This window comes from Bos taurus, chromosome X (genome assembly GCF_002263795.3).
Source record: "Bos taurus isolate L1 Dominette 01449 registration number 42190680 breed Hereford chromosome X, ARS-UCD2.0, whole genome shotgun sequence".
NCBI lineage: Eukaryota > Metazoa > Chordata > Mammalia > Artiodactyla > Bovidae > Bos > Bos taurus.
In genome coordinates, this window is record NC_037357.1 from 131,030,863 (window position 1) to 131,049,820 (window position 18,958).

Sequence of the window (18,958 nt, forward strand, 5' to 3'; positions counted from 1 at the left end):
AAGAGGCTAAACAAGGTGGAGAGAACAGGGAGAAAATCTTTTCTTCTCTGTATGCATCTGATTTTCTAGATATCACTTTGGAACCAGGTAAAATTTTAAATATAGAACAAGATAAAATTTAAAAAGGAATGTTTATAAATAAAAGCAAAGTGAAACAAAGGAATCTAATTGTGAATTGAGTTCGTGACATATGTGCAAAGGAAGGAAACATTTAAAGTAAATTTAAAGCACAGAAATTTGACTAAACTTCTCTAGTGTTCTCCTAGGAGAGAATAAAATGAAATATATATACATATATATTCACATAAATACATATGTGTATGAGATATATGTGAACTGCATATACTTATATATGAGAGAATATGTTAATATTAGAACATACGCACTACATTCAAATATACTTAAAATCTCAAAGACAGAATATAAACATCTAGACACATACAGATAGATATATGTATATATATCAGGAAGGAGATTTATGTGCATCAAAAATGACTAATGTTCTATGAGATAAGGAATATTATTAAGTCAATCTTCCCCACTCAAGGCCCCAAAGGAAAAAAAAAGTGCTGTTTATATACAGAGAACAATTTTTTTTACTACCTCATTTGCCTTAGAAAATGAATCCTCTTTAATAAATGAGTTGGAAAACTGCTTTCAAAGTTGAAGCTGCCAGTGCAGTACTATGGTTCTTAAACTTGACACACTATTCTGAAATATTCAGTAGTACACCTCAGTGCATCAAAAATAAATCACTCCCCTCTTTTCTGGGGAAAGATATCAGATATAATGCTCATCTTCATTTTTTAATATTCATGAGCTTTTTATTCTTCAAAGAAGATGTAACATCTTTGAGGCCATTAAACATCAGTTCAGTGCAAGAATTTTTTAAAATACCTTGACTTGGTTATTTCCCATATGCAACACAGAACTCTACTCTAGAATGTTAAAAGAACACATTGTCTATCAAATTGATAGGTTTTAACTAGGGCTTAAAACAACCTATGAATCTGAAGCCTCTGCTACACACCTGCCACTGTCCAATATGCAGTTAAAATTTGTTAGTTCCTTGTTAGAAAAGCATTTTTTGAAGGTCTGAAGTGTTTTATTTAAGAAAGACATAAATTCAATATCTTTTGATTCTAACTAAAATTGCCCTATCACATATGTAAATATTTAAGCTGCTGCTGCTGCTAAGTCGCTTCAGTCTCAGGGTCTGTGTGACCCCTGAGACGGCAGCCCACCAGGCTCCGCCGTCCCTGGTATTCTCCAGGCAAGAATACTGGAGTGGGTTGCCATTCCCTTCTCTAATGCATGAAAGTGAAAAGTGAAAGTGAAGTCGCACAGTCGTGTCCGACTCTGAGTGACCCCGTAGACTGCAGCCTACCGTCCATGGGATTTTCCAGGCAAGAGTACTGGAGTGGGGTGCCATTGCCTTCTCTGAAATATTTAAGCTAGAAAAACCAAAATATCATAGATCCTCAGGTTCAGAGATATAAATCTCACTAATTAACGTTATGTATAAGATACATTAGTTCCCTCGCTATCCCACATCTATAAGTAATGTATCAAGGAGATATTAATGGGCACTTCTAAAATAAAGGCAGGAGGTTCTGTGGTTTGAAGAATTTGGAAAATGATGGGCTGAAGAGCATGAAAATGCTTTCTTTACTCAGAACATATTATGCTAATGAGCATTTTGATTCTCCAAAAAAAAAAAAAAACCAAGGCTCCTTTCACAGACTTTTTTATTGGATCAATGTTCAGTAAAACATTTAGGATAATGCTGGTCTATTGGTGCCTGGATACTGCCAACAACAGGTAATTAGATTTGGCAGTGTGGTGCCCATTAAATCTTTTTGTAGCTTTGATTCAGAACTTCCATTTTCTGAACTGGATGCAAAAGCTGGAAAATTTAGAGGAAAAAAACAAATCCATTTAGGAAGATACACTCTGGGATTCTGTATTAGAGATCTTACACAAAATATAAACTCATTTTAAAAATTAACCAAGAAAAGCTACATTAATATAAGAAATAGAAGAAAAATGAAAAGCGTCTACAATTTGAGTCATCTAATTTTATGGGAAATAAGGAACAGTTAATATTGATATAAGAAGTGGAGAACTTTTGAATGTGCATATTGTAGGAATCAGATTTGTTAAATATATTACATTTTTTTTCTGCTCAGAAAGGTGGAACTAAGCTGGGTTGTTAGTACTACTGAGTTGACCCAGGGGAGGAAAGCTCTGTGGGGACCTAATGTTATCCCCTGAACCCAATTGATGGAATCCTTAATTGTACTGGCTTTTCTGTCTAATAATCTGGGAAATCTTGTGTATATGGACATCTTCAGAAGCTTATTTTGCTGGTTACAGCTCCATTCTTTCAATGCAGAACAGAAGATCCCTGAGGACACAGTAGAGAACAGGAAGTTTTCCAAAACAGCATGAGTTTTGAAAAAAAAAAAAAGAAAAATCAAAATCAACCTGTGACTTTGAAGGAAGCAAAGTTGACCTCAGAAACATCTACTCTTCGGGGGACTGTCCATGGTCCTGAGTTGCCTCCATGAAAAACGAATGGTGGAGAGTCAAGCTCCCTAGCTGTCAATATCTTATTTGCTTTAAAACAAAAAACAAACAAACAAACAAAAACAAAAAAAAACAAAAAACAAAAACCAGCCTCCCCTAACCTTCCCTGTGGCTCAGATGGTAAAGAGTCTGCCTGCAATTCAGGAAACCTGGGTTTGATCCCTGGGTCGAGAAGATTCCCCTGGAGAAGGAAATGGCAACCTACTCCAGTATTCTTGTCTGGAAAAATCCCATGGACAGAGCAGCATGGCAGGCTACATACAATCCATGGGGTTGCAAAGAGCCGGACACAACTGAGTGACCTTTCTTTCTTTCTTCTTTCTTTCCCCTGACCTGTGCCTGACCTGACCTGATTAAAACAACCATCTTCTGCAAGGCCCAACCACACAAGACTAAGCTTGTCTACCATGGCTTCAATTGTTGACTTCCATGCTGTAGACTAGTAGTCCAGTTCCTTAATGGTTTCCAGTATATTACTTCTCATTCAAACAGTACACAGAGAGGTGTAGAAACAATTTTTAGGTACTCAACAAGGATTTAAACCTAGAAAATGTGCATTAAAATAGACATAGTGTAGTCAGAACCTCTGATTTTAGAATCTATTCATTAAAAGTCTATTTATTTTTGTTTAGAATTCCCTCTATTCTCTGAAAAATTAACTTATCCTGTGCCAACATACATAATTTTTAAAGTTGGCTTTGTTATTGCAAAAACCACAAATGATCATTGCAGAAAGGTAGAAAATATGGATTAAAAAAAAAAAAAAACACTCATTTTCCTGTTTAAAAGTATATTGCATAAATTAGTGGAATCATACTTTCTTCTGTCATAGATATTTTGTCATAATTATTTTCTCATAAAATTTAAAACTCTTTAAAGGATAGTTTCAATGGTTGAAAACCAGCTTCTCACAGGTCTATCACACTAAAGGTTACTATAAAGTTGGATAGTAAGGTTGCTTTCAGTTTTCTCTATTGTTAAAATATTCAAATAGTTTTATATGTAAATCATTTTTACATTCATGATTATATAGAGAGGCTGCTGAGGCTGCTAAGTCACTTCAGTCATGTCCGACTCTGTGTGACCCCATAGGCGGCAGCCCGCCAAGCTCCTCTGTCCCTGGGATTCTCCAGGCAAGAACACTGGAGTGAGTTGCCATTTCCTTCTCCATACAGAGAGGCTATATCCCATGAAATAGTACTATGAGGCCAAAGGGAATGAATTATTTATTTCTTTCAGTTGTAATATTTTGTATATTTTAGTCATATAGTATCAGAACAATAATTTTAGGCCACAAAATTTTCAAAACCCTTGATAACTGGCTTACAAATAATAACTGTACGTAAATGATGTCATTCAGTTTGATTAGCAATATACAGAATTTTATATTGCAAATATAAAAAATCTGGTGGGGGGGTGCCAGATAAGAGTGGCAATACACAAAGCTCAGGTATTTCGTGTTATTTCATTAAGATAGTAATATTTTTGGTTGAGGCAAGTTACATCTGATGTGAAATCTTAGTGTGTTACATTTCCAAGAGGATCCTGAGCAGAGGTGAAGGGGGGCAGGCAACATGGCCTCAGGCTGGAAGGTAGCACTTACTGTTGATGCTCCATCCAGGGCCCCTGGGCATTTACCCTACATACCTACAACTTTCTGCCTGAGGGCTTTTATTTAGGAAACTAGAGTACCTTGGCCAGAGAGCTTTACAAAAAGGTGTCAAAGTGTTCCCCTGGAGTCATTCTTTAATCAATGACAAAAGCCCTGCCTGCCTGCCCTTGGTTGGATGGGTAACTGTGAAGTTTGATCTGAGCCCAAGGGAGTCATGTATTTGATAGGGTACCTTTAACTACTTCCTTTCCCTCTGTGTGTGTGTGTGTGTGACAGGGTAGATCTTTTTGATAACCTATCAGTTGAATAAGGAGTTGAAGAAGACAACAGAATGAGCCTCATTTATATATTGATTTATTCTCCCACCCATCAGCATTTGGGTGATGCCCATGTTCGTACTATGGGAACACTATTCAAATACTTTCCTGCAGTCTCCTAGTACACCTGTATTCCTCTCATGCGTACATACCTCTTCTGCTAGATGGCAAGTTCCTTGATTATGGAAAAGCGATCCTACAGGCTGGGGAGGGAGACTCTCGTTAGGAATGGGTCCCAAGACTCCCTTGCTGTTGATACCTTCCGCCCCTCCAGGCTTCTGGATTTGGAGTCACTCCAGTCCCCCAGGAGGATGCTGTTGGCCTACCTGGAGCCCTCATTCCTGACCTGCCACTAGTGAACACTATGGGAAACGCTGGCATTCTGGCCTCCACATGTATACAAGCTAAGTCTCTAGGGCAAAGCCTTTGATGGAGTCCTGACCTCGCTGGCCAGTGGGGGCTTACGACCAAGTGCTATTACAGGGGTCCTGAAATGGGAGACTGGGCTGGCTGGCATCCCCTGAATGGGAGAAACTGGACTTTGCAGCAGGAACTTTGGAGTCCTAGCACCAGCCCCAGCAGGGAGAGGAAGAAGAATTTGATCTTCCAAATGCCAACATGTATTGAGGATTTACAATAAGACAGACATTGGCTCTGACAGCTTTTTGCTCACTAAAGCAGATATCAACAAACTTCCAGAAAAGGGCCAGATTATAAGTATTTTAAGCTTTGTGGACCAAAGGGTCACAACCACTCAACTCTGTTATCCTGACCCAAAAAAGCTACAGACAATACACCCACAAAAAGGTGTGGCCCTGCTCCCATTCAATTTTATTCATAGATGCTAGAATTTAAATTTCTATCAAAATGTGATAAAATATTCTTCTTCACTCCCTCCCAATGCTTTAAAAATGGTAAAACAGATCTTACCTTGCATGTTTTACAGTTAAAGGTGGTGGGATATAGTTTGTGGGCCCCTGTACTGCAGTGATTCGAAGCATGGCTTCTGGAACCAGACAACCTGGGTTTGACTGAGTTCTGCCATTTGCAAGTGGTATGACATTGGGGGATGCACTTAACATCACTGGGGAAAGATCCCTACTGTGGAGGATTGTTGAGAGGGTGACTCCCTCAGTGAAGTGCAAATAATACACATATAATAAATATGATGACTATGAAGCATTCATAATCATTGTCTTGGCATATGTACATGTAAATACCACCAAGATCACACAGGTCAGGTACCAGTGTTTTAGTGGAGAACATGGTCAGTGGCAGGTCAAGCTTCAGCTGGCCCCAGCTCCACAGTATTTTCTAGGTGCACCCAACTGCCACTTTAGTCCCTGGGGTTGTTCAGTTGCTAAGTCCTGTCCGACTCTTTAGGACCCCATGAACTATAGCAGGCCAGGCTTCCCTGTCCTTCACCATATCCCGGAGTTTGCTCAAACTCATGTCCATTGAGTGGGTGATACCATTCAACCATTTCATCCTCTGTTGCTCCATTCTCCTCCTGCCCTCAATCCTTCCCAGCATCAGGGTCTTTTCAAATGAGTCAGCTCTTCACATCAGGTGGCCAAAGGATTGGAGCTTCAGCTTCAGCATCAGTCCTTCCAATGAATATTCAGGGTTTATTGCCTTTTGAATTGACTGGTTGGATCTCCTTACTGTCTAAGAGATTCTCAAGAGTCTTCTCCAGCACCACAATGCAAAAGCAACAATTTTTCAGTGCTCAGCCTTCTTTATGGTCCAATTCCCACATCCATACATGACTACTGGAAAAACCATAGCTTTGACTATACGGATCTTAGTCAGCCAAATGATGTCTCTGCTTTTTAATAAGCTGTCTAAGTTTGTCATAGCTTTCTTTACAAGGAGGAACTGTCTTCTAATTTTGTGGCTGCTGCCAACATCCACAGTGATTTTTGAAGCACAAAAAAGTCATATCTATCACTGTTTCCATTGTTTCTCCATCTATTTTCCATGAAGTTATGGGACCAGATGCCATGATCTTAGTTTTTTTGAATGTTGAATTTTAAGCCAACTTTTTCACTCTCCTCTTTCATCCTCATCAAGAGGCTCTTTAGTTCCTCTTTGCTTTCTGGCATTAGAGTTGTATATCTGCATATCAGAGGTTTTTGATATTTCTCCTGACAATCTTGATCCCAGGTTGGGATTCATCAGCCCTGCATTTTGCATGGTATACTCTATATCGAAGTTAAATAAGCAGGGTGACAGTATACAGCCTCAACATACTCTGTTCCCAATTTTGAACCAGTCTTTTGTTCCATGTTCTAACTGTTCCTTCTTGACCTGAAAACAGGTTTCTCAGGAGACAGCTAAGGTGGTCTGATATTCCCATCTCTTAAAGAATTTTCTACAATTTATTGTGTGTGATCCAGACAGTTAAAGGCTTTAGTGCAACCAGTGAGGCAGAAGTAGATGTTTTTGTGGAATTCCCTTGCTTTCTCCATGATCCAACCAATACTGATAATTTGACCTCTGGTTCCTCTGCCTTTTCTAAATCAAGCTTTAACACCTGGAAGTTCTCGATTCACATACTGCTGAAGCCTAGCCTGAAGGATTTTGAGCATTACCTTACTAGCATATGAAATGACCACAACTGTAAGGTAGTTTGAACATTCTTTGGCATTGCCTTTCTTCGGGATTGGAATGAAAATTGACCTTTTAGAGTCTTGTGGCCACTGCTGAGTTTTCCGAATGTGCTGGCATATTGAGTGCAGCACTTTAACAGCATCATCTTTTAGGATTTGAAATAGTTCAGCTGGATTTCTATTACTTCCACTAGGTTTGTCTGTAGTAATGCTTCCTAAGGCCCACTTGACTTCACATTCCAGGATGTCTGGCTCTAGGTGAGTGACCATACCAACATGGCTATCTGGCTCATTAAGACCTTTCTTGTATATTTCTGTATATTCTTGCCACCTCTTCTTAATCTCTTTTGATTCTGTTAGGTCCTTGCCATTTCTGTCTTTTATTGTGCCCATCTTTACATGAAATGTCCCCTTGGTATCCCTAATTTTATTGAAGAGATCTCTAGTCTTTACCATTCTACTGTTTTTCTCTATTTCTTTGCCTGGTTCACTTAAGTTGTCTTTCTTATGTCTCCTTGCTATTCTCAGGAATCTGCATTCAATTGGGTATATCTTTCCCTTTCTCCTTTGCCTTTCACTTCTTTTCTCAGCTATTTGTAAGGCCTACTCAGACAACCATTTTGCCTTCATTCATTTCTTTTTCTTTGGGATGGCTTTGGTCAGTGCCTCCTGTACAATATTACAAATCTGTGTCCATAGTTCTTTAGGCACTGTGTTTACCAGATCTAATCTCTTGAAGCTATTTGTCAAGTCTACTGTATAATAACAAGGGATTTGATTTAGGTCATATATGAATGGCCTAGTGGTTTTCCTTACTTACTTCTATTTAATCATGAATTTTGCAATAAGAAGCTGATGATCTGAGTCACAGTCAGCTCCAGGTCTGGTAGTTGAAATTAATGGATCATAATATACTGCTGCATGGGAGAGACATGAGGGAAAATCCCTATATTCCCAACTACAGCTAAATTATACGGTAACCGAGTATATTTGTGCACTAGCCTGGAATTTTGCCACCACTTTTAATACCATTTCTATGGCAAAGCCAGGTTCAGTTTCTGGCTTACAAACCAATAATTGGGAAACATTCTAGTCATAAGAACAGAGTATAATAGAGCTACCTTGTGGGCTATTATGAAAACAGGAATAAAAACAGTTGGGAAGAAATAAAATTCTCACAATTTGGGATACAATATATTTCATGAAGTGATAAGTACTATACAGCTAAACTTCATTAGGAAACAATAAGTGAAAGCTTGGACAACTCTTTCATTGACATACTGAAACCTCAGCTCAAGAAGATGGCTTTAAATGCCCCTTCCTTCACTCACCCTGTTTCCAGCTGTGACTAGCAGTAGTTTTCAGCAGAACAGCTAACTGCTGCACAATAAATATAAGTCAAATGGCTAAGTGATAATTAGGGAAGCATTCATTCCTGTTTCTAAGATGTGCCCAGGGCTGGGGCTCAGGTTTAGTTTCTCAAGTTTTCCTTAACATGTGGAGCCAAGTCAGAAAAAAATCACTTACATAAAGGGTTGGCCCAAGCACTGAAGTGCAAAAAGATGACTCCAAGCTCCCTTGCCTTCCACCCTGCTGATCTCCTTGCAGTTTACCACTAAACATCATTATCATGCTCTTTCCAAACTAAGCCACGCTATGGGAGGCTGCATCAAAGACTGCACATTAAAATAGCTCAAAGAATCCGTCCCCTCCACCCCTCCCTCCTCCCCAGCAGGGCAACTCATGCCACACAGTTCCCAAAGGAGTTAGGCCCATTTGAATTAATTTTGGACATCTCTGGGGTTTATCCTTTTTTGAATGTTGTTCACTGTGACTGCCCTAGGGCACCCACTAGCCAGGAAGCCTTTGATGTATCTTATACTTTGGTCCTGATGCCAGTTAGACAGAAACAAGAAATGCCCTTATTCTGCACCTGTTCCAGGGGGAATGGCTCAGTTTGGAGGAGCTAGGGAGAACATCTGCAGAATCAACAAAATTCTGTGATTTGGTGTCTTAATATAAGGAGCCGAATAAGTTGTGGTGACAGGTGAGACAGTCAGGTAGACAATTCAACCTGATCAGATTTAAATATCCAACAACAAAACATGGTAGGTCTTGAGACTATGAAAGAAGCAATATTTCACCAAGTTCCAAAATGTTAAAATTACACAGAAAGGGTATTTACACTTGGCACCCCACTCCAGTACTCTTGCCTGGAAAAATCCCATGGACGGAGGAGCCTGGTAGGCTGCAGTCCATGGGGTCGCTAAGAGTCAGACACGACTGAGCGACTTCACTTTCACTTTTCACTTTCATGCATTGGAGAAGGAAATGGCAACCCACTCCAGTGTTCTTGCCTGGAGAATCCAAGGGACAGGGGAGCCTGGTGGGCTGCCGTCTACGGGGTTGCACAGAGTCGGACATGACTGAAGTGACTTAGCAGCAGCAGCAGCAGAAGCAAAACTATGTTAAACCCAGTCCTGTGATGAATGGGGGGGGGGAGCAATTTACAGCGTTATTGAAGAAAGGATTATTGTACATAATCTGACTCCAGTGAGTTCGGCTCCAGGACCACACCCTAGGTACCAACAGTAGTAGCTTGGCATATAGCACTAGGTTCCTGAGAAGGACTTGGCTGAAACTGCTGGTTGTTCAAACCCTTCAGTAGGCTGAGAAGGCAACCCCCAGATTTCAAGGGATAAAATAAATGACAGTGAGTTCATCTGGGGTGTCTACTTCAAGTTTCAACACACAGTTGGAATCTTTGCTCTAAAGTCTTCTCAATAACTGACACTGCATTAGCAAGTGTCAGTAACTGACACTTGCTTGAGCATCTTTCAACCCTGAGAAGCTTTAGAATTGAGAACAGAAATAACTGAGAGATTCAAAAGCACCATATTACTATCTCCTGGTTAAGGCATCTGAACAAATGTGGTATTGTCCTGTCTTGTAAGAGTTAAGAGAATCTGGTTTGTTAAGTTGATAGCTGTGATTCCCAGATAAAGTATACAAGTGAATGATCAATTTAGTCTTTTTAATTTATATGCATATTCAAAATTTAAAAAACCCCTCTGTTTTACCATATTCATTTATAAGTTTGGTTTATTAGCTTTGTAAGATTTATTTTGAACCCCGGAAGGTTTTCTTAATAAATTCAGACAATGCACATAGTTTAAGAGAAATTAGCATACATATATATATATATATACACACATATAATACACATATATTATACACATACAAATTAAAGTCTTTACCTTTTTGAAGATATTTAAATACTAACGTGCATACACTGGAACACTACTGTTTGAAGGCTGCTAAAAACTGAGTGCTCAAATACTCTATATTCTACTTAGAAAATCAACTTAAAAGCCAGAGGGAAATTAGTTTGAAGTGTAAACTGTAAAGCATTGCATGAGAATTACTTAAACCAAACAACCCCTTGAAGAGGCTTTTCTGGGGGAAAAAATGGTGCTCAGAGAGGTACAAAGACAACTGAAAGGGGATAGCAGTCCTACTAGGTGACTCAGCCTGGACCAGGCAAGGAACGAAATGTTCACACTGTGTGTCCCTTGTCCTCATAAGTGTACTCGCGTCTCTGAATCAGGATTCAACAAACTGTGTCTGTGAAAGGTCAGACAGTAAGTATTTTGGGCATTGTGGGCTGTATGGCCATATTGTAACCCAAATCTGGCCACTACACTGCAAAGGCAGACATGGAGAATAGTAAACAAATGGGCACGAGTGCGTTGCAAGAAAACTTTTATAGACAAAGACAAGCTCCTGGCTGGTTCCTTTAGGTCATAGTGTGCTGATTTCTGCTGCAAGTGAAGGGCAATTTTACCTATCTTATAGGTGAGAAAACTGATTTCAAGTCTGAATGCATGTGCTCCCTAAATTTCATATGTTGAAATCCTAACCCCCAAGGTGATGGTATTAGGAGAAAGGGTCTTTGGGAAGTGATTAGGTTAGGAGGGTAGAGTCCTCACGATTGGGATCTGTGCCCTGGTACTGATAAATGAGAACCTGGAGAGCTGACCCCCTTCTTCCGCTCTGTGAGGACACTTAATACTGAACTTCCTAGTTTCTGGAACTGTGAGATTATACATTTCTATTGTTCAAGGCATTAAATCTCTGATACTTTTCACAGAAGCCCCACGTACTAAGACAAAGAAAAGGTAAATGATTTGGTCAAAGTCCTATAGGCAGTAAAGGTGGAACAGGCACGTGAACCTTACCTGATTCCATGGTGTCATGTTGCCTTGTAGGGGTCAAGACTTCAATTTCCTGGTCAACAAACCAAATGATCTGAATTCTGATGACCTTTACTACCTTTTCCTCATACTGGAATTAAAAAAAAAAATTTTGTGCCATGGAACCCTTTTGACAGTCTATCAAGGGTATGGAATCCCTCTAAGAACAGAGTTTTTAAAAACAAAATACACAGAATTACAAAGGAAATTATTATACTAAAATATGGTTATCAAATGATATACTTTTAAAAAGGCTACAGCAGGCTTCTCAGTTTCAACACTACTGAAATTTGGAAGTGAAACATTCTTTCTTGGGGGAGGGGCTGTCCTGTGCATTGAAGGACATTTAGTAGATGTCAGTAGCAGGTCCCCTGCTAGTTGTGTTAAATGAAAATGGCTCCCTATATTGTCAAATGTGACCTGTGTCTCTTACAGACAATCACTGCCCTATTAATAGATGTGCTTCTTCATTAGCAGGTTCAATGAGGAGACAGAGTGGAGGGTCTACAAAGCACCCAAACTTTGAAGCAGTGGTGAGCATCATGACACGTTGATAATAACAAAAACTCTAACGTGACATCAGATATATTTGTGGTTTCTGTTGGTGACCAAGTACCAGGCACTGAAATACTCTAGTCTGTTGTTTATATTCCTGACTGAAGAAAATGCTCACTGACAGTCAGAGGTCAATGAAAGCAAAAACCTAATTCAACCTTACCCACCCCCACTCTGTGCCCCAGTGTAGGTTTATGGAGTCTGTGAATCCTGTTCACAGCGTTCTTGGAAATCCATGAACCTCGGGTTGGGAACCCATCTTCTGGTTAAGACATATAATGAAAATATGACATTAGTAAGTCAGCCTGTACATAATTAATTTTAACATATGATGAAGATCATTTAATTGAATGTACTATATTACAACAAACTTCTGACTCTGGTAGGGTAAGCAGTTTCCTCAAGGTCAGGCAGTTGCTTAGCAGAAGGCTCAGGATTTGGGCTGCCTTATTTTTAGCTAAGCCATCATCCCCCAGCAACCCACACTGACTGCTTTTCTCATTTGTGTTTCTTATACACATTGCTGACCTCCTAAACACTACCAATTCTCAGATCCCAAATTCCTCCTCAACAATTGGACTTGATCCCTGACCTATGAACCTTAATTGATTGTGGATATTTGAAGAGTTTAAGGAACATGAGACTAAAGATTAATTCTGAAGACTGTAAACAGAGCACTAAGCTGGGTAAAGGGAAGCAGAAGGGAGTGGGGAGGTCAGCTTTGACAGCTTCATTAGGGATCTGGAGTAGGAGAAAGACAGCAGGCTTGGATATACTCAAATATTATTATTGAGTTGGAGGAGCTGGAAGCATTAGAGAGGGGAAAGATAATACAAAAATCACTCAGGGATGCCACAAACAAGGGCAGGAGGTAAATGAAATTCTGGATTGACAGGCGGTTGACAACATGACTGTGTCAACAATAGTGGTATCAGCCAAGTCACCCACACTGAATGATACCTGCACAGCCTTGCCATTCAAAGTGTGGGCCACAGATCAGCAGCAGCAGAAGTGCCTAGGACCTCGGAAACAGAGACTCTCAGGCCCCATTCCAGGCCTCAGTCAGAATCCACATCTTTAATAGATCTCCAGGTGGTCCACTTTCAAGTCTGAGAAGCACTGCTTCAGAAAATCTGAAGTCCAAGAAACCTGAGAGTTCCCAAGAAGCATGGCTGTACCATTTATAGAAAGTTAAACGTAAGGTTATTGTAGGATCTGAAAGGAAATTCAACTTTGATGTGAGTTTCTGAGACCTTTTTTTTTTTTTTTTTTAAGTATTCCCATATCCCTTACTACAGTTGAAGGGATGCTAACGGGCTTCAGTTAGTCAGACTGGTAGTTGCTTTGCATAATGTTTTATGATAAAACACTGAGAAATCTAATAGGATTCCAAAATGTTGATATGAGTGGCACAAAGTTTTGTTCTCTAATAAAACTACTCTTTATTAAAATTTGTTAAAGCAGATGGAATAACAAATTATGGACGAAAAACCATCAAAGCTGTGGATTATCATAAAAAAGAGGTAGATAAACCTAGAGTGAAGTAAATCAGAAAGACAAATATCGTATATTACTGTATATATATGGGACACAGAAAGATAGTACTAAAAATACTACTTTCAGCGCAGCAAAGGAGACACAGACATTTGGGCAACAGTGGGGGAAAGAGAGGGTGGGATGATTTGAGAGAGTACCACTGAAATATATACATTACCATATGTAAATACGTAGCCAGTGGGAGTTCGATATATGACAGAGGGAAACCAAAGCCAGTGCTCTGTGACAATCTAGAGGGGTGGGATGGAGAGGAAGGTTGGAGGGAGGTTCAAGAGGGAGGGGACGTATGTACCCCTAATACCGATTCAGGTTGCTGTACAGCAAAAATCACCACAAAGTAATTATATTCCAACAACCACAAAAAAGAAAGTCTAGTGAATTTTCTACTTCCACTTCTCCTTCTATTGTCACTTTAGCTATTGAGGGTCTTACTACTTCCTTCTACCCATTCTCTCCTGTCTCCCAAACTGATTTCTATCATGCATTTCCTTGGATGTTTAACAACACTCATATTATATCCAACCACTCTTCCACTCAGACACCTAATCACCCACCCACTCATCACAATCTTTCCATCCATCCTTCCACTCACATGTCAATTCTTCAAGTGTTGACCATCAAGTACCTGGCATCAATAAAATATTGAGATTTTAGGTGTTGTCCCTCTTTCTAAGAAGCTTTTATTCTCTTGAGATACAAATTACAGAGAAATACTTGGCTCTTCTATACCCCTCTCTGATTTCTCAGATCTTACCTGGATCTGATAATCCTGTCAATTCTAGCCTGAAAACATCTTCTGATTTCGAACTTCCCAGCTTCATTGCCATCTTTTCCCTATATCTTACTTTGTATTATTTATCAACTCTCCTTGAAATATTATCTTAGCCTCTATCTACTATTTCTGGCAAATTCTCTACCTGATTCCACAGTTCCTTTCTAAGGCTTATGTGAGTGTGTGTGTGTGCTCAGTTGCTTCAGTTCTGTCTGACTCTTTGTGACGCTATGGACTGTAGCTTGCCAGGCTCCTCTGTCCAAGGAATTCTCCAGGCAAGAATACTAGAGGGGGTTGCCATGCCCTACTCCAGGGGATCTTTCCAACCCAGGGATCGAACCTGCATCTCCTGCATTGGCAGGTGGATTCATTACTGCTGAGCCACTGGGGAAGCCCTCTAAGGCATACATTTCACTACATTATTGTACTAATTAGCGATCTTCAGTGGCTCTCACTTCCCGGATGTAAAGCCCAAGCTCGGTGGTATAGCATTCAACTTCCTTTTCATAATATGACTTCAATTTATCTTCTAAACTCATTTCCTGCTATGAAAATTCCCCATTCATGACCATATTTCCAACATTCTAGCCATACTGTAGTTCCATAGCTCTGGAATGTATCACACAACATCATGTTTCTATGCTTTTCATTACACTGTGTTTTACACTTGGAAAGCCACTCCTACTTATCTTATTTCTTAAAAGTCAACTGAAATGTTACCTTTCATGGGCATTAAGTTGGGGAAAAAGAGGAATGTCAGAGAAAGCTTCAGAGCAGAAGTGACATTGTGCTTATTTTTAACCATGAGAGACATCCCTCTTTTCTATATTCTCACTGGGTTTTGAATCTGACTCGGCTATAACATTGTCCATGTGAGTTACAGGTTGATGTACTCCTGTTCCCAAGCTGATTGTGAGCACCTCAAACACAAGAGCCACTTATTATCACAGCTCACACCATTGACATGATGACTGATAAACGTTTGCTGAATAAAATAATTATGCATCCAGCTTCTAAGATAGTTGTCAGTGATCCCTGACCCCTGGTATCAGCTGCCTTGTGTCATCTCCTTCCTTTGGGCAACTTGCTTCTAACTATTAGAATATGGCAATGTTGGGGAGGTATCACCCTTGTGATAAGGCTGCAAAAAGTACGATTTCCATCTTGAGAGCAGACTGTCTCTATGGACTTCTTGGAGCACATGTTTTGATGAAATGAACAGTCTTGGGAGGCCCACATGACAAAGAACTGAAGGTAGTCTAAGGTAAACAGCCAATGAGGAACTGAAACCTTCAGTCCATCAAACCTGGAGGAGCTGAATCCTACCAATAACTACCACTGTGTGAGCTTGAGAGTGCATCCTTCCCCAATCTAACTTTCAAATGAGTCCTCGAGCCAAGCCAACCCTTTGAGGGTTGAGGCAGAGGCTCTGAGGCAGAGGACCTACACCTTGTGTGTGTGCTCAGCTGTTTCAGTCCTGTCTGACTCTATGCGACCCCATGGACTGTAGTCTGCCAGGCTCCTCAGTCCTTGCAATTCTCCAGGTGTGAATACTGGAATGGGATGCCATCCTCCTCCAGGGGATCTTCCTGCGGCAGGATCAAAGCCATATCTCCTGCATTGGCACGCATATTCTTTACCACTGAGCCACGGCGGAAGGCACACCTACACCTTAGTCAGGTTTAAACTGTTGACCCACATAACTGTGAAATAAGAAAATCTGTGTTAGTTTAAGCCACTAAGTTTGGGAGTAACTTGTTACGGCAACAAAAGATAACTAATACAAAGAGAGAACTAAGCTGGGTGGCTTGATAAATAATAATCACTCAAGAATATTTATGGATGATCCTGCATGCTGGGTTAAAAATGAGTAGGAAAAAGTCTTTTTTAAGGTGAGATTTCCTTAAGGACTCCTAATGCTGGATTTTTATACACAGTGCACCCATGCTGGAAATAATAATCCTTTGGAACAAAGGTCAAGATACTTCAAAGAGGAATCTCACACTTAGCAACAGTCCCTATCTTTCTTTCCAGCTTGTCAAGTGTTTATAACCTGAGGAGCCCAGTGCAGGCTGGGTCAGGTCATGGAGGCTTTGTTATCACATCAGAAGTGAAGGAAGCCACCAGGAGACTTCCTGCTGTGAGGGAGTGGAGACATCTAGCTAGGGCAGCTGCTTCCTCCGGAGGCTCTGTCTTTTCTCTGATCTCCTCCTGTACTGCTTTTAAGATATAATTGCTCTGCTGATTTAGCTTCAACTAGATTATGTGGCTGGCACACAGTAGATGTTTAGTAAACATTGGTTGAATAAATGAATAAATAAATAGATAAACAAATTTAAGCTCCTTAAAACCAGGGCCATATTTTGTATTTTTTCTTATTTTTCAAAAGTACCAAACACATGATAATTGCCCAATAAATTCCTGTTGTCTGACAGGTTGGTTGGTAACAACAAAAAGTTCTTTTTTTTTAATTTGTAATTTTTTTCTTTTCTTTAAAAAAAATGTACTTTAATTTATTTTAACACCAAAAACATTTTGTATTGGGATATAGCCAAATAACAAAGTTTTGATAGTTTCATAGGAACAGTGAAGAGACTCAGCCATATGTATACATGGATCCATTCTCCCCCAAACCATCCTCCCCAAAAAAGGTTTTTAAATGCCACAAGTTTTAACATGAGAAAACATTTAACTTTCCCTACTAAGACAAAGAGACTTCTTATGCTTTAAAATGTCTTTGGAATGAAAATTTAAGAAGCTTCGTTTAATACCTCAGGAAAAGTCCCAACTTTGGCATTTCAGCTGTGTAAGGATGTTGACTAGTGGAACAAATAAATATTGCAAAACGTTGTGGTGATACATTAGAGATAGTTTGGAACTAATCTTCGCATAGGTATTTTAAGTATATTTACCTAATGAAGATTTGGCTTAACTACATTTGATTGCCATATAGAAGATAACTAAAATGGGAGAAGGATATTTTCCTTGAGTGGAGTAGTTCTCAGAAGTGTAAAGGAAAATCAACCAACCAATTACAAACCAAAACCACCCAGATTCCAAGGGAATGGGGTTTTGCTTGGGCTTCATGAAGGAGGAAGACAAAAACCAAACTATAACTCAGATCTCTCTGATGTTGGGTGAGGGACAATTAATATTGCAAGCCCTAAGCCCAGAGGATTAACAAGAAGCACTTACAGTAATATAAGTAGTGCCAATATAGTAAACAGAAATGTTAATTAACAAAGGAAGAAATGCAGCTAAATACAAGGTGACATAAGTGGAAACACCTCTAGTGAGTTCTCTAGGCGAGGGGCTCAACCAGAGAGATGCTACTCGCATGTCATTTTACAGCAAGTGAAAAATCACTAACAGCTTTAATAAAGCACCGTGAAGTATCTGGGACTGCTGTAGTCACTCAACAGATATTTATCCCTCAAGAGATGTACAGATTATGAGTTTACAATTTAGAAGACAAAATGATCAACTAGGGCTAGTCTTTTCTTCAGGGATTGCTTGACTATGTCTTCCCAGCTTTCCGAAATGTGATCTTGATTACCTGATAACCCATGAAGCTGACTGAATGTAGCAGATAAAAACAGACTGTAGATCAGAAAAGTCATTCTTCCGAATTTTTTTTTTTTTTTACTTCTCATTCTAAGACTGAATCTCAGGAGTAGCACTAACAACCTAATGTGTCGTGAAAGCTGAAGGATTTAAAAAGTGCCACCTATGGGTAATTCCTCTTAATATGTACACTGATGTACAAGGCAACAATATTATTTTAAAGCATAAGAAATCTTTCTGGCTCAGTAGAAAATTAAACTGTTCTCTCATAAGATAAACTCTTTCGGAAATTTAAAACCTTTCTATTGTCACCCATAGATGGTCTCCCTTGAAAACACAAGGAGCTTTATTGGTTACACTTTCTACAACGTTGTAAAAGGCATTTCTAAGGCTCATAGGAGCCCCAGATGGCTGCTGCTAACACAAGAGAACAATACAGAGAGTGTATTATGAGGGTTGACACGGAAGGCCCACCCAAGGAAAAGAATCCAGAGGGAGGCTTTTGAGGTGTGAAAGCAACATTAGAATTCCTCTTAAATCCTGTAGAAATGGACTTCTCTGAGTCAGCAGTTTCTGCATGCGTCAATTCAACAGCCCACAATGCTGCTTGCCCCAAGAGGCTCCTTGTGAACCAAAATGCAAACTTGGGATTGTATGAAGAATCATACACCAGGATAGGATCTCATTATAAGCTCCTGTCACTCAGTCTGGCTGCTCTAGATTTCAGGAGCAAACATTAAGACCAAAGGTGCTTAAAATTAAAATTCAGGGCACATGACTGTTAATGTCAGACCTAGTTCTTGCTGTGCACCCAGCTCTCGCTATTGGGAGACTGACACAGACAAACTACACTTTGATGAATTGGTCACGCTGCAGGACCTGACCCAGCAGGGGAGCCTGCTGAGGGCTAGATGCTTGTGGTAACTTCTAATCAGGGTTACTTTTGCGATGAGGCACTATGAAGGCCCTGGAATTTTAAGTTACCTCCCCAGTAGCACTCTGAAAAAAAAATGTATTTCAAAATGTTTCAGGAAATAAAAAGGGATGCTTTATTCAGAATATAGAAAGAACACTGACAATTTAATAATAGGAAGATAAATGACCCCATTTAAAAATAGACAAAATAT

The 18,958-nt window shown here is 39.7% G+C and overlaps 1 protein-coding gene across 2 annotated transcripts in view; it reads right to left on the bottom strand.

Moving 5' to 3' along the window:
* The window catches only part of FRMPD4 (FERM and PDZ domain containing 4), a 205,550-nt gene that overhangs the window by 167,367 nt on the left and 19,225 nt on the right, over nt 1-18,958 (bottom strand). The gene's annotated exons all lie outside the window — the stretch shown is intronic.